At 39.1% G+C, this 13,957-nt stretch overlaps 1 non-coding gene across 1 annotated transcript; it reads left to right on the top strand.

The window, feature by feature from the left end:
• The first annotated feature begins 3,372 nt into the window (after window positions 1-3,372).
• trnap-agg (transfer RNA proline (anticodon AGG)) lies at window positions 3,373-3,444 on the top strand. The gene has a single exon. It is a non-coding gene; the product is annotated as a tRNA-Pro (tRNA).
• The last annotated feature ends 10,513 nt before the right edge of the window (window positions 3,445-13,957 follow it).

Below are 13,957 nucleotides of genomic sequence, written 5' to 3'. Positions count from 1 at the left end.
AAAGTAAAAAACAATTACCTCCAGGCATCCAAGATTTGTTCCGGTTGAGAAGAACCAATTATTTTTATGTTAATGTAATTATGACATACTGTTTTTTGATGGGGGGCTTTTGGTCACATTGTCCATTTTTGGTTGGCTAAATATTGTATTATATATGAGGGGTAAGTGCAATATTGAAGCTTTTGCTTCTGTGTACACTATATTGTATAAGTATTCTCTCGGCATTCATCCCAAAGGTGTTCTCTCTGGTTGAGGACAGGACTCTGCACAGGCCAGTCAAGTTCTTCCACGCCTAACTTGCTCATCCATGTCCATACGGAGCTTGTTTGTGTTTTTTTTGTTTTGTTTTGTAGTAATGTCAGAAGTGGAGCTGTCCCCAAATTGGTCTTACAAAGTCCGAAATGTTTTTGTATGCTTTGGTATGCTACGTAGAGTTCCTTACTCCTAAAAAACAAGTCTTCACTGTTGTAGAGTCCAGTGGTAGCGTTCTTGAGCTAATCTAAAGGCTGCGTGAAGTTTGGAGGTCAGTATTGATTGACTCTGCAGAAAGCTTGTGGCCTTTACACACTATGCAATTCACCATCTGCTGACCCCACTTTGTGATTTTACATGACACATACTACGTCATGGCTGAGTTGTAGTCTTTCCCAGTTGCTTCCATTTTTTTGTAATGCCACTAACAGTTTACTGTGGAATGTTTAGTAGCAAGGAAATTTCACAAGGTGACATCCTGTCATGGTACCACGTTGGATTTCATGGAGCTCTGAGAGTGACCCATTCTTTCACAAATGTTCATAGAAGCAGTCTGCATGCTTAGGTTCTTGATTTTATACACCTGTGGCTATGAAAGTGATTGGGACTTTAATAATTTAGGATGGGTGAGTAAAAACTTTTGGTAATATAGTGTATTTCTTTCTTTTTTCCTTTTTTTTTGTTTTGTTATGACAGACAGAAACAAAATGGACAAACATTTCTATGTACAAGCATCCACGGACACACCAAACCACAACTTCACTTAATCCCAGCAGGTCTTAGTGGTCAAAGTACTTGATTTTGGATTAAAGTGGCAAAAATCGGATTTACCATTTTTTATGCTTTGGTAGATACAATCCTTTGTTACTAAGGCCACAAATCTGTTAAACTTTTAAAACTCCTTAAGGCAATTTTATAATAATCAAATCCTTTGGATTGATGAAAGAATGTTTTTAACTGAATATATATATTTACAGACACAAACCTGCATGCACACAAAAGAAGAATGATGCTTCAAAGCCACTGAACTGGGATAAAAGTAAAGGGTATTAAGCAAGTCTAATGAAAGCAAGTCTAAAGTGAGTGAGCTGAAGGGGTCATATTCAAAAATGTTTTATTTGTTAGACAAATCATTTGGCTTCAACTAAACTCGTCCACTTAACCAAACTGGTAACACCCTTTTAATGTAATTCTTCAAATACATGATCTGTTTGCTTTTGTTTGTTGCCCGCGACTGATTTTGCCAGGATCTACCATGTGTCTGATATGACACGATGAAAATGTATCCAACAGACTAGCCAGTAGTGCAGCTAATTTATGTAACAGCAGCAGGGAATGTGCATCACTGCACTTCAGACATCAATATGCACGACCTGATTCGTGAAATGCTCTCCGGCCCCTGTGTTTTGCAGCCATCACAGCTGTCACACACACACTCTCATCAGTCATTAGAGAAACACCCATTTTTAATCATTTAAAGCTGCTCTGTTGTCTGGACAGGTTTTTAGTTGAATCCACTGATCTTTAAAACCTCCAATAATTAGTTTAATGGATCACTTTAATGGGCTGCTTTGATCACGGTGACCAGCCTTAACAGTTACTGCATGTCTGTGTGGTTGCACTGATGTTTCAGTGGAAATAAAGTTGAAACCTACAATATTACATGCCATTTACAAATGAACGGTGACAAATATTGCAGTCCATAATGTATTTCAAGTCTGTTATTGTAGTATCACATTGCAGTATGTGCTGGGTTGAGTAGATACAAACAGACGGATACATACATATGTCAAACTTCTGGTAAGTCCTTATCCTCTATTATTCCTTCCAATTTTTGCAATGTGCAGGTGTACCACTACCAATGGCAGCAAAAGGTTATTGTGGCCAGATGGTTATCTTTTTATGTATTAACACATTCAGATAACTTACACTTACGGACAATTGAATTCACTGAGTTCCTTAGATTTTCCCAGTGTTCTGAATATTGATGAAACCAGTGAGTCATGTCAAACAAATCGTTTTTATGCTGGCAAAGGGAAACTACCAGTTGAGATTGATAACTAGTGACTGGGCTCGCTGCACAGGTGACATCCTGTCACGGCAACGCGTTGGAATTCAGGCCTTGGCCATGTCAGGTTGAAAGATATTGTAGAGCCATGAGCACCACTTATCAAAAGATTTAAGTGAAAAGTATATACATTTGAGCCTATATGTATCCTTTTGGCTGTGTGTATTTGAAACAATGCAAAATAAATTCAAATCCAATTATTGTTTTTAAAAGTAAAATAATATGTATGCAGCACAATCTTTCAGCATGCTCAGAAAAGAGCAATTCAAAGAAATCATTAAAATTACCATGACATTCATGTTCATGACGAGGATATATAAACTTGCTGCAGATGCAGAATTGATATGAAATCTGGGAAAATTATATGAAATTATAATTAGAGGAAGTTAAGAGCATATCCTGGCTAATAACAAGAAAATGAAAGATCATCACAAAAATCGTTAATTTAAATATGTGTTATTTTAAAAGAGAAACAATGACAGACCCTCACTTGTTAAGGAAGTCTCACCTGTTCAACGGGATCTAAGCGAAAAAGGAAATAAAAAGGAGCGAATGCTCTTGTCTCGTTCGGCTCTTCTGCTCCTTCTTCTTTTTGACGACATTTGGCGCCCTCTCGCGGTGTTTCACTAACATTACAACGAGCGGTTTGTGATCAAATAACTGACTTAAACAATAAACCAACGCGAATCCGATGAATAAGTGTCACTGAACGTTAAAACACGAATTATTCATAAGGCTAAAGAGAAAGCTGGTGTTCATCTCACCCTATAGCTCCGTATTTATGTCTTTAAGGAGAAAAACAAATCATTTAACTTTGAAAACAGCCGCCAGTGAACGAAACCTTGGAAGTGTCGTAGAAACGGGCTGATTTTTCACATAGAAATATATTCTGTATCAGGCAGGATTGCGTTATTTTTAAAAAAAGACGCGTTTCTGTTCGGTTGTTTTACACATCCGCAAGAATTCAGTGTACGTCAGCTGTACTCTGGCAACGTTGACCAGCTGTTAAACCCTAGTGTTTCATTTGGTGTCCCTTTGAATTGATATCACGTGGCTCGTTGGTCTAGGGGTATGATTCTCGCTTAGGGTGCGAGAGGTCCCGGGTTCAAATCCCGGACGAGCCCTCGTCTTTTTGCGTTCGTCTTCCATAGGCTTTAATGTCTAAGTCCCTCAGGTTTATTTTTCTAAGCGCGTTTTGTCACACTTCCACTATAGATTAAAGTAGCCCTCTGTTCTTTAAAAAAAAAAAAATGCTACACAAGTTTGCTCAAAAGATAACCCTCTAATATTGCCTACTGTCAGGAGAGGGAAGCCCATGGGTGGGCTGGTTGGGTTGATAGGGTGCAGCAGAGCAGGGGAAATATTCATTTATAAATAAGTTTCTCTGCACATGCTGTTTGTGGATTTAGACAACTAAATTCAACAGTATGTAAACAGGTGTTTCGCACATTTGGATTAATTAGGACATAAGAAGTAAGCAAAATTACCTGCCACATGAAAAATGTTACTCCTTTTGTGCTCACTGCTCTACAACAGCACTAGATAGATGTTGAATTACCAGTTATGCCACTTTGACATCTATGAATGCATGACAGGGAAGAGAAGGAAAACTGAGATGTGTTGAGGCTGTATGTGAACTATATCTCCATATTGTCTGCTGGAAGTAACACCAGGCTAAAGCAAATGAAGAAATAACTTTTTCAGCAGTGTTAACCTGCCTATTAAAGGTGATTACTCATTTACTAAGGTTACCAGAGCCCTAACATTTATCAAATGAAAAAGCTAAAACTTTGATTTTACCTTTAATGAGTCATGTATAACCCAGCTATTCATTGGTTTGTGCAGTTTGTGTGCACTTATCTGTCTACATTTTAAAAACAAGGTAAAAGTAGACGAGCCTATAAAAAGGTTTAGTCAAAAAAATCCCAAATGTCTAAAGCTGATGACTTGTTAGTACCAGGATAGCATCACACAGTTGTTCCACAATACAAAGGTGCTCTATTAGATTGAGATCTGGTGACCGTGGAGGGCATTTGAGTGCAAGGAACTCACTGTCATACTCAAGAAACCAGTTTGAGATGGTTTGAGCTTTGTGAAATGGTGTTTCATTCTGCCGGAGAAGACATGGTCCCACAGATCAGCAGTACACTGTACAGTACACAACAATACTCTGTGGGCCCCAAAGAGTGCCAAAAATATCTCCTACACCATAAAACCTCCACCAACAGTTTAAACCGTTGATACAAGGCTGGAGGAATTCATGTTTTCATGTTACTTATGCCAAACTCTGACACTATAATCCAAATGTTTCAGCACATATTGAGACTCTTCAGAGAATGCAACATTTTTGCCAAATATATGTTGTCCAAGTCTAGTGAGCCTGTGCCTCAGTTTTCTGTTCTTAACTTACAAATGTGGCCTTGTGTTTCTGTGGCCCATCTCCTTCAAGGTTTTACATGTTGTGCATATAGACATGTTACAAACATTACATTGTTATGTTTAGAAGTCAACCATGGCTGCTGCAGAAGCCTCAAGGCAGATAAAGAAAGCCCAAAGGCTGATAAAAACAGTTCATGCTTTTTTGCATGCCAATTATTAAGAAACACAATTAATTACATCCGAATATTGAGGAATGTACTTCATATTTTATGCATAATTATACCATTTTTCTTTCTAAAGAATAGCCTGGTTGTTTGAGGCTTAAACTTGAAAATTAGTGTTTCAGTTAATAACGCTTCTCCTATCCATCTGTTCATTTTTCTTTCACTGTTTTATGACAGTTTATCAGTGAATTGTTTAACTGAGGACCAGAGATGGGCAGTAACGCGTTATCCGATTACTTTTTTTCAAGTAACGAGTAAAGTAAGGTATTATTATTGCAAAAACGGTAATTTGATTACCGTTACTTTCCCGTAGGAACGCTGCGTTACTGCGTTACTAAAACCGTGATGTTTTTGCGAGAATGTCTCATGACAGTGACGTAAGCGAGTGCGACAATCGCGACACCAGCTGTGTGCAGATCAACAATGGATAATATATCGAGTGCGGGAGAGTATGAGCATGCAGCATTTAAAGCGTGGAAGTACTGAGCTTACTTTGAGTTTGATTCCATAAAAAGGGACAAAAACATTAGCGTCCGTTGTGCGTGGAAAGAAAACTTCTTTTTACAGCGAAAAAAACCCCTAAATTTCCAAGCAAGCACCGGGAGTACGACTTAATGGGAAATTCACAGAGAAACTCGCAGATTCTTCCACTGACCGCTGCGGCACACCTGCACCAGGGTAAACCTCCGCCTACCCCACTCCTGCTTTACAGGTGAAAATAGAGCAAAAGCACCGCTAGTCTTTGATTTTATTTATTTTCTGCTGTGTTTTACTTGCATCTATTTGAAAGAGTGAATATAAACACAAAAAAATATTTTATGTGCTGCAATGTGCAGAAAATAGGTTTAAATGTTAAACAAATTTCTTCCAGTCAGAGAATGGTGCATGTTATTAACTTTTTGCTTCATGCATAAAGTTAAAAGATTAAAACTAACAAAACAAGTTTTTAAAAGAGACTTTTCCATTTGATTACATTTTGTATGATGGATTATGCAGAAAAAGTAGAATTGGGCTGAAAGATCTATCGCTTTATTACCTATTCAGGTTGTAAATCGTGTTTTTAAAAAGTAACTAAGTAATTAATTACTTTTGAAAATAAGTAATCAGTAAAGTAACAGGGTTACTTTTTGGGGGAAGTAATCAGTAATTAGTTACTGATTACTTTTTTCAAGTAACTTGACCAACACTGCTGAGGACTGAATATAATGCAGTTCACATAAAGCAGCAGCTCTAAATAACTCAACGTCCACCAGAGGGCACACATCACCAAACTATTTTTACCTTATGCTGCTGACCTGTTAGCATATTCCATGCATATATTTATTTTCCAGCAAGTGTCAGTATTGCACCTTCTGCATTCTTTCAGCCTGCTAGCTTTACTAAGCTCCAAGCCGAGTACACATCACAGAAATCAGCTCTCTCTCAAACTTTGCTCATTGCCACTGCAGCTAGTTTAAAGTACACCAGCTATCAGGCCCTCCTTCAAGCCCATGCAGTTTCCTGCTTTACATGGTGACAAGTAGACCTCTGAAAGGGCTTTATGAAACAGAAATCAATGCCAGCACACATCAAAACCAACCAAACCTATAAGCAACTATATTGTAAAATCTATTTAGATAAGAAAAAGTAAATAGCTTCTCCTACTGCAAAGAAAACAGAAAGATGGTCTGACCTCTTTTGTTGTCCGTCCTCCTGAGCAGGCAACCTGGAGGAGGTGAGTCCTGCAAATATTATAATTTGTTCAGCACAAGAGCTAACCATATCTTTAATTACAAATAATAACAGTAATTTGAAGTTGGAAAAAGTTCTGACTAAGATCTTCTAGTCCACAGAGATAGGATGGCCAGCATCTTTTGCAAACTGTCATTGTGAAATAATGCCTCAAAATATATAAAAATACCAATTAATTATGAGCTAATAAACACAATCCAAGGTAAGAGCATGTTGTAATAGTCTCCATAGCAACAAACTCTTAAACCTACTTAAAAGACTTTAAAAAACACATCCAGTGTGCACAAGGATGTGCCTGCCTTTACATTGCATGGTTCACAGTGCCAAAGTAACCTCAAGTGTGCAAACCAAAATAACAACACTGGTCCGGCCGGGTTGAGTCAAACGATGATTTTAATGATCACACGCGTGGGAGATGGACACCGTACGCAGACAGCATCAGATCTCAAAATGGTGGAGCATTGATCAAACTCTTATAGCCTCTAGTGGCCCCCACCTAGTCATAAAAGCCTAAACATTCACATTCTTTCTCTCACACGGCGCCTAAGCTACGACCTTGGCTCCCTGTTTATCTGCTCCTGCTGAGATGTGGCAGAAAACCTCTCCAGTATCTTCTGTTCTCTTCTAATCAGACAAATAAGGCGATGACTTTCTGCGAACAGTATTTCTTATAACTCAGCAGTATAATGCATCATAAAACAATATCATTCATTCACAATAAATCAGCAGTCTAATGTAATACAGTTTAACAAATGTAATAGTTATCTCAACTTCTTCTAATTCAGGAGAACAATGCAAACTAAAACTACATACTAATTCACAATCTTTAATTAGGGGTCTAACATGGCATAAAATAATATTATAATCCCACACTCCCCCTGTTGAGCTCTTTAGAATAAAGAGCTCACCTACACCCTGCAATCCAGTGTTGCCGGGTTCATTTCTTCTTACCCCTGAGGCCCTTTGTCCCCCTGTTGGGTGGACCATATGTGAGATGACCTCTGTGTTTGCGCAGTTCAGATGCAAGAAAAACTATTATTACAACAACAATAGTAGGTACAGATGACACTCCCATCACTCTCCAGTTCTCCCACAGCTTTATTTTGGTGCTACCTTATACCCTTCAGACGTACTCAGACTAGAACCTCTGTCCGAGGAGCTTTATTTTATTGCTGCAGCCACCAGTGTCTTCCAGTCGGGTGATCCTCTGCTCTTCTTTCTTCAACCTCAGGGGTTAGACAACCCTTCAGTCGTTGCACAGATCAGGGGATTATTCTGCCCCGATTTCAAACAACGATCTGTGTATCCTCGGGTCACAGCTGTGTCCCCCAGAAAAAGGAACAGGAACGTGTCTCCCTTTTGACCAAGAGCCTCTTGAACCTCGTTGGTCTGGTGTTCCTGGATTTCCGCCAACCCCTTCATGGTTATTGCTGTGTTTATGGGATCCATCCTTTTGAGGTGACTAATCGGAGCCCAAACGCCATGACACTTGAACCTAGTTGGTGTCTCGGCAGTCACTGTGTCTGTCTCTGCTGCGAAGGATCCTCGTATATCTGTGACCACGTCTGGTGTCTGTTCCTTTCTCTGTAAGAGACAGAAAACCAAAACACCTCTCTGCCTAGCCTTGTTAATCTAATGTTGTTATCCATTGTTCCTCCAGTGATTCAAAATCGGTCTAGTACATCATGTTCAGGACCTCCTGACCAGTAACTTATTCTAATCACAATTTATGTGTGTGTAAGCGTGTTTGCATTTAGCCCTCTGCACTCAAAGTCAATACCTGCAATATATCAGTCCGGACCATCACGCCGAACGAAGCTTATGACCTTCAAAGGACCGAGTACCAACTCATTATAAGCACATTTGCAAGGTGTGTACGAAAATTATTAAAACCACTCATTATGGATTCAAATATTGGGGATGGATACAAGAGGAAAACCAAAATAACAACACTGGTCCGGCCGGGTTGAGTCAAACGATGATTTTAATGATCACACGCGTGGGAGATGGACACCGTACGCAGACAGCATCAGATCTCAAAATGGTGGAGCATTGATCAAACTCTTATAGCCTCTAGTGGCCCCCACCTAGTCATAAAAGCCTAAACATTCACATTCTTTCTCTCACACGGCGCCTAAGCTACGACCTTGGCTCCCTGTTTATCTGCTCCTGCTGAGATGGGGCAGAAAACCTCTCCAGTATCTTCTGTTCTCTTCTAATCAGACAAATAAGGCGATGACTTTCTGCGAACAGTATTTCTTATAACTCAGCAGTATAATGCATCATAAAACAATATCATTCATTCACAATAAATCAGCAGTCTAATGTAATACAGTTTAACAAATGTAATAGTTATCTCAACTTCTTCTAATTCAGGAGAACAATGCAAACTAAAACTACATACTAATTCACAATCTTTAATTAGGGGTCTAACATGGCATAAAATAATATTATAATCCCACACTCCCCCTGTTGAGCTCTTTAGAATAAAGAGCTCACCTACACCCTGCAATCCAGTGTTGCCGGGTTCATTTCTTCTTACCCCTGAGGCCCTTTGTCCCCCTGTTGGGTGGACCATATGTGAGATGACCTCTGTGTTTGCGCAGTTCAGATGCAAGAAAAACTATTATTACAACAACAATAGTAGGTACAGATGACACTCCCATCACTCCCCAGTTCTCCCACAGCTTTATTTTGGTGTAACTATTATTACAACAACAATAGTAGGTACAGATGACACTCCCATCACTCCCCAGTTCTCCCACAGCTTTATTTTGGTGTAACTATTATTACAACAACAATAGTAGGTACAGATGACACTCCCATCACTCCCCAGTTCTCCCACAGCTTTATTTTGGTGCTACCTTATACCCTTCAGACGTACTCAGACTAGAACCTCTGTCCGAGGAGCTTTTAACAAAAGACATCAAAAACAAATTAGCCATTTTTAATTCTAACATGTGCCTCCCCCTTTTCACAAAAATCATGTGTTTCCTTCCGCCTACCGTCCCACGGTTTCCTCTCCAGTGTGGTACTCAGCTTCTCATGAACACAGGCATTTCATCTTCTAAACGCTATTCAGTTCATTTCAATGATTAACGCTTAAACATGGAAATAATGATTTATGCTTCTCACTGGTTCTCTAAAAAAGCCTGGAAACCTTTTGGGTCATTATTAGCTTAAGTTTTACCATACCTAAGTTATCAAAAACACAAATGAAGTCATAAAAATGTTCATATAACCCTTGTTTGATGTTAAAACTCAACTTCCCCCCTTTTTGATACATTCCCATGTGTCAATTCAACGGAGCTAGAAAATTAAAAGAAAAGGTTAGTGACCTCGTATCTCAGAAAGTATGAGCCCTTCTCCCATCCAGTGTCATTGCTCCAGTCCTGTCATCCTGTGCCAGGGAATGAAATCAATTTAATTGTCATGTTAGATCTGTTCAACTCCTGGCTCCGCCCAGAGCCTGCGTCCGCAGAATTGCCAAGAAACAAAACCTGTATTAATATGAACTTCACTTCAATATGAACTTGTTGACTACTTTTGACACAGCAAAGGAACATTCTCTCCTTCTCGAGGACAGGCACTGACTCCCATCTATCTCCTGGAGCCAACTGTCCCTTATGGAGACACAACATTGTAGCTACAAGGTTTTGCAGATTGTTAAATTGATCTGTGTGTAATGCTCTGAATCAGGTATGTAATATAAAATGAATGTTGTTTAATTAACTGCCACTAATTAAAACTTAACAAACGATATAACTGAATAAAAGATCACAAAGAATAACATGATATCAGTGTTATGTAAGCGCGTCCGGCCTTCTATGCTCGAAGTCACTCCACTCCATAGATCAGCCAGACATCGTGCTGACTGTAGCTTTTAACCCTTATTAACTTGAGCACAACTCTATAATGAGCAACAAACTGCAATATGTATAAAGATGATCATGGTTACACCTGCAATGAAAGATCATATGACTATTCTGACACCTGTAAATAGAAGATTAACCTGAGGTTATAACAATTACTGTAATACAAATGTTAATGTAATGTCAATAGCTTCAATAAATGTTTAATGCAATGCTTGTTATATGATTCTGATGTAACAATAATGCTGATGCTAAAATAACAGTAAAACACCCCCTTCTTATCCCGTTTATAAACTTCACACATAAACGTTTATAAATGCCTCTTTTAAATTTTATTTCCCCCTGTTTTGCCCTCACTGACCACAGCAGGGGAATCTATGTTTTGATTCAGCCATGAATGCAGCTCACCCGATTCATCACTGAGCCCCACCGTCACTGGCATCTGACAGGGTGGCGCTGCATATTCTTCCTTTAATGTCTCTATGTTCAATCAGTTAATTAGAGTGCTTGAACATGAAGTAGACTGCGTCCACAACAAGTCAATACAGCTGTAAATGTGGCCAATTATAAATCTATTACCAATCAATAACAAAAAATAGCTTTTATTTTATGCATGCTTTTAGTCAACCACTCACCCAGAGGATCTTCAATCCCAGAAAATTCCTTCTCCTCATTTAATGAGTCTGTCCTCCTTCCATGCACTGGTAATATACTCACATATCTATATTATTGCTAATATATATTGTAATATATCTATATCACTAAAGCACTTCTGGATGGATGCAAACTGCATTTCGTTGCCCTGTACCTGTGCATGTGCAATGACAATAAAGTTGAATTCTAATTCTAATTCTAACTGGTCCATCCAGAGCCATATCATCTTGAAATACAGGGAGTGCAGAATTATTAGGCAAGTTGTGTTTTTGAGGAATAATTTTATTATTGAACAACAACCATGTTCTCAATGAACCCAAAAAACTCATTAATATCAAAGCTGAATGTTTTTGGAAGTCGTTTTTAGTTTGTTTTTAGTTTTAGCTGTTTTAGGGGGATATCTGTGTGTGCAGGTGACTATTACTGTGCATAATTATTAGGCAACTTAACAAAAAACAAATATATACCCATTTCAATTATTTATTTTTACCAGTGAAACCAATATAACATCTCCACATTCACAAATATACATTTCTGACATTCAAAAACAAAACAAAAACAAATCAGCGACCAATATAGCCACCTTTCTTTGCAAGGACACTCAAAAGCCTGCCATCCAAGGATTCTGTCAGTGTTTTGATCTGTTCACCATCAACATTGCGTGCAGCAGCAACCACAGCCTCCCAGACACTGTTCAGAGAGGTGTACTGTTTTCCCTCCTTGTAAATCTCACATTTGATGAGGGACCACAGGTTCTCAATGGGGTTCAGATCAGGTGAACAAGGAGGCCATGTCATTAGTTTTTCTTCTTTTATACCCTTTCTTGCCAGCCATGCTGTGGGGTACTTGGACGCGTGTGATGGAGCATTGTCCTGCATGAAAATCATGTTTTTCTTGAAGGATGCAGACTTCTTCCTGTACCACTGCTTGAAGAAGGTGTCTTCCAGAAACTGGCAGTAGGACTGGGAGTTGAGCTTGACTCCATCCTCAACCCGAAAAGGCCCCACAAGCTCATCTTTGATGATACCAGCCCAAACCAGTTCTCCACCTCCACCTTACTGGCGTCTGAGTCGGACTGGAGCTCTCTGCCCTTTACCAATCCAGCCACGGGCCCATCCATCTGGCCCACCAAGACTCACTCTCATTTCATCAGTCCATAAAACCTTAGAAAAACCAGTCTTGAGATATTTCTTGGCCCAGTTTTGACGTTTCAGCTTGTGTGTCTTGTTCAGTGGTGGTCGTCTTTCAGCCTTTCTTACCTTGGCCATGTCTCTGAGTATTGCACACTTTGTGCTTTTGGCCACTCCAGTGATGTTGCAGCTCTGAAATATGGCCAAACTGGTGGCAAGTGTTATCTTGGCAGCTGCACGCTTGACTTTTCTCAGTTCATGGGCAGTTATTTTGCGCCTTGGTTTTTCCACACGCTTCTTGCGACCCTGTTGACTATTTTGAATGAAACGCTTGATTGTTCGATGATCACGCTTCAGAAGCTTTGCAATTTTGAGACTGCTGCATCCCTCTGCAAGATATCTCACTATTTTTGACTTTTCTGAGCCTGTCAAGTCCTTCTTTTGACCCGTTTTGCCAAAGGAAAGGAAGTTACCTAATAATTATGCACACCTGATATAGGGTGTTGATGTCATTAGACCACACCCCTTCTCATTACAGAGATGCACATCACCTAATATGCTTAATTGGTAGCTTTCGAGCCTATACAGCTTGGAGTAAGACAACATGCATGAAGAGGATGATGTGGACAAAATACTCATTTGCCTAATAATTCTGCACTCCCTGTATACATACAACAAGCCAAACCACACCTTGGTCACACCAACCCTTTTCCGCCCTGAAGATGTCCAACGCCATCTTAGTCTGGACTGTCAAAGGTGACTTTAACGCTGACTGTTCCGACAATCCATTTTATAACATTTCCTGGTCAGATTAGCCAATCTCTGCACACTGGAATAAACATAATCAACATGATCAACATTTTTCCTGCGTGTTATTTCACCATCTTATTGATTCCAACGCTCCATCCCTATGTGGTTTGCTACATTATGTTTATCTAGAACTCCACTCTGTCTCTAAATGTTTGAAGAATTTTTCATGTTTGGGGTCAAATTTCAAGAATTTGACCATACGTGAAATTAATGGTGTTATCACCCCCATCGGGGCTTACCTTTCCCACTTCTGATGATATTCCTCCCTATTCTTTGCAAGTACCCCCTTTTGGTGGTGAGAAACTGTTGGTGTGGTCAAGTGGGTGCTGTAAAAACAAAAGCTCAAGACAGAACAGCTATCAGTCATGTACTTCATACAAAATTAGCATATATTGAATTTCATATTGACCCTCTGAGTGTAATGGCACATTTTAATTTTAATTTATCAAAGCTAAACACAATAATTTTTCTTTATTTTGCTCTTGTTCTTGTGCAGCACCACCTCTCAGCACATGCCCCTGTCGGTTCTATCCTACTTTTAAATTGCTGACTATTTCAAGAAAGCACCTAAATGATGGGGACCAGTGTTTATTATTACATATCTCCATTTTGAATGTGACAAGTCTACCATCTCCCTGTTATCCATAGATATTAATAGAGTTTTTTTTTTTTGGCTTTTTTCCTCTATAAAAGTTAATTGACTCTTTACAGTGGCCTGCTATGGTTAATAATAACATGTTCAGTCATGAGTGAAATCAAAGCTTTTCTTCACTCTAGCATTTAACATTCCCAACAATATAATGTGATACCTTAATTAAAACAGCTAATAATAATAAA

The sequence above is a fragment of the Astatotilapia calliptera genome, chromosome 5 (genome assembly GCF_900246225.1).
Source record: "Astatotilapia calliptera chromosome 5, fAstCal1.2, whole genome shotgun sequence".
Taxonomy (NCBI): domain Eukaryota; kingdom Metazoa; phylum Chordata; class Actinopteri; order Cichliformes; family Cichlidae; genus Astatotilapia; species Astatotilapia calliptera.
The sequence above is the reverse complement of the archived record's forward strand: the minus strand, read 5'-3'. Positions and strand labels throughout refer to the sequence as shown.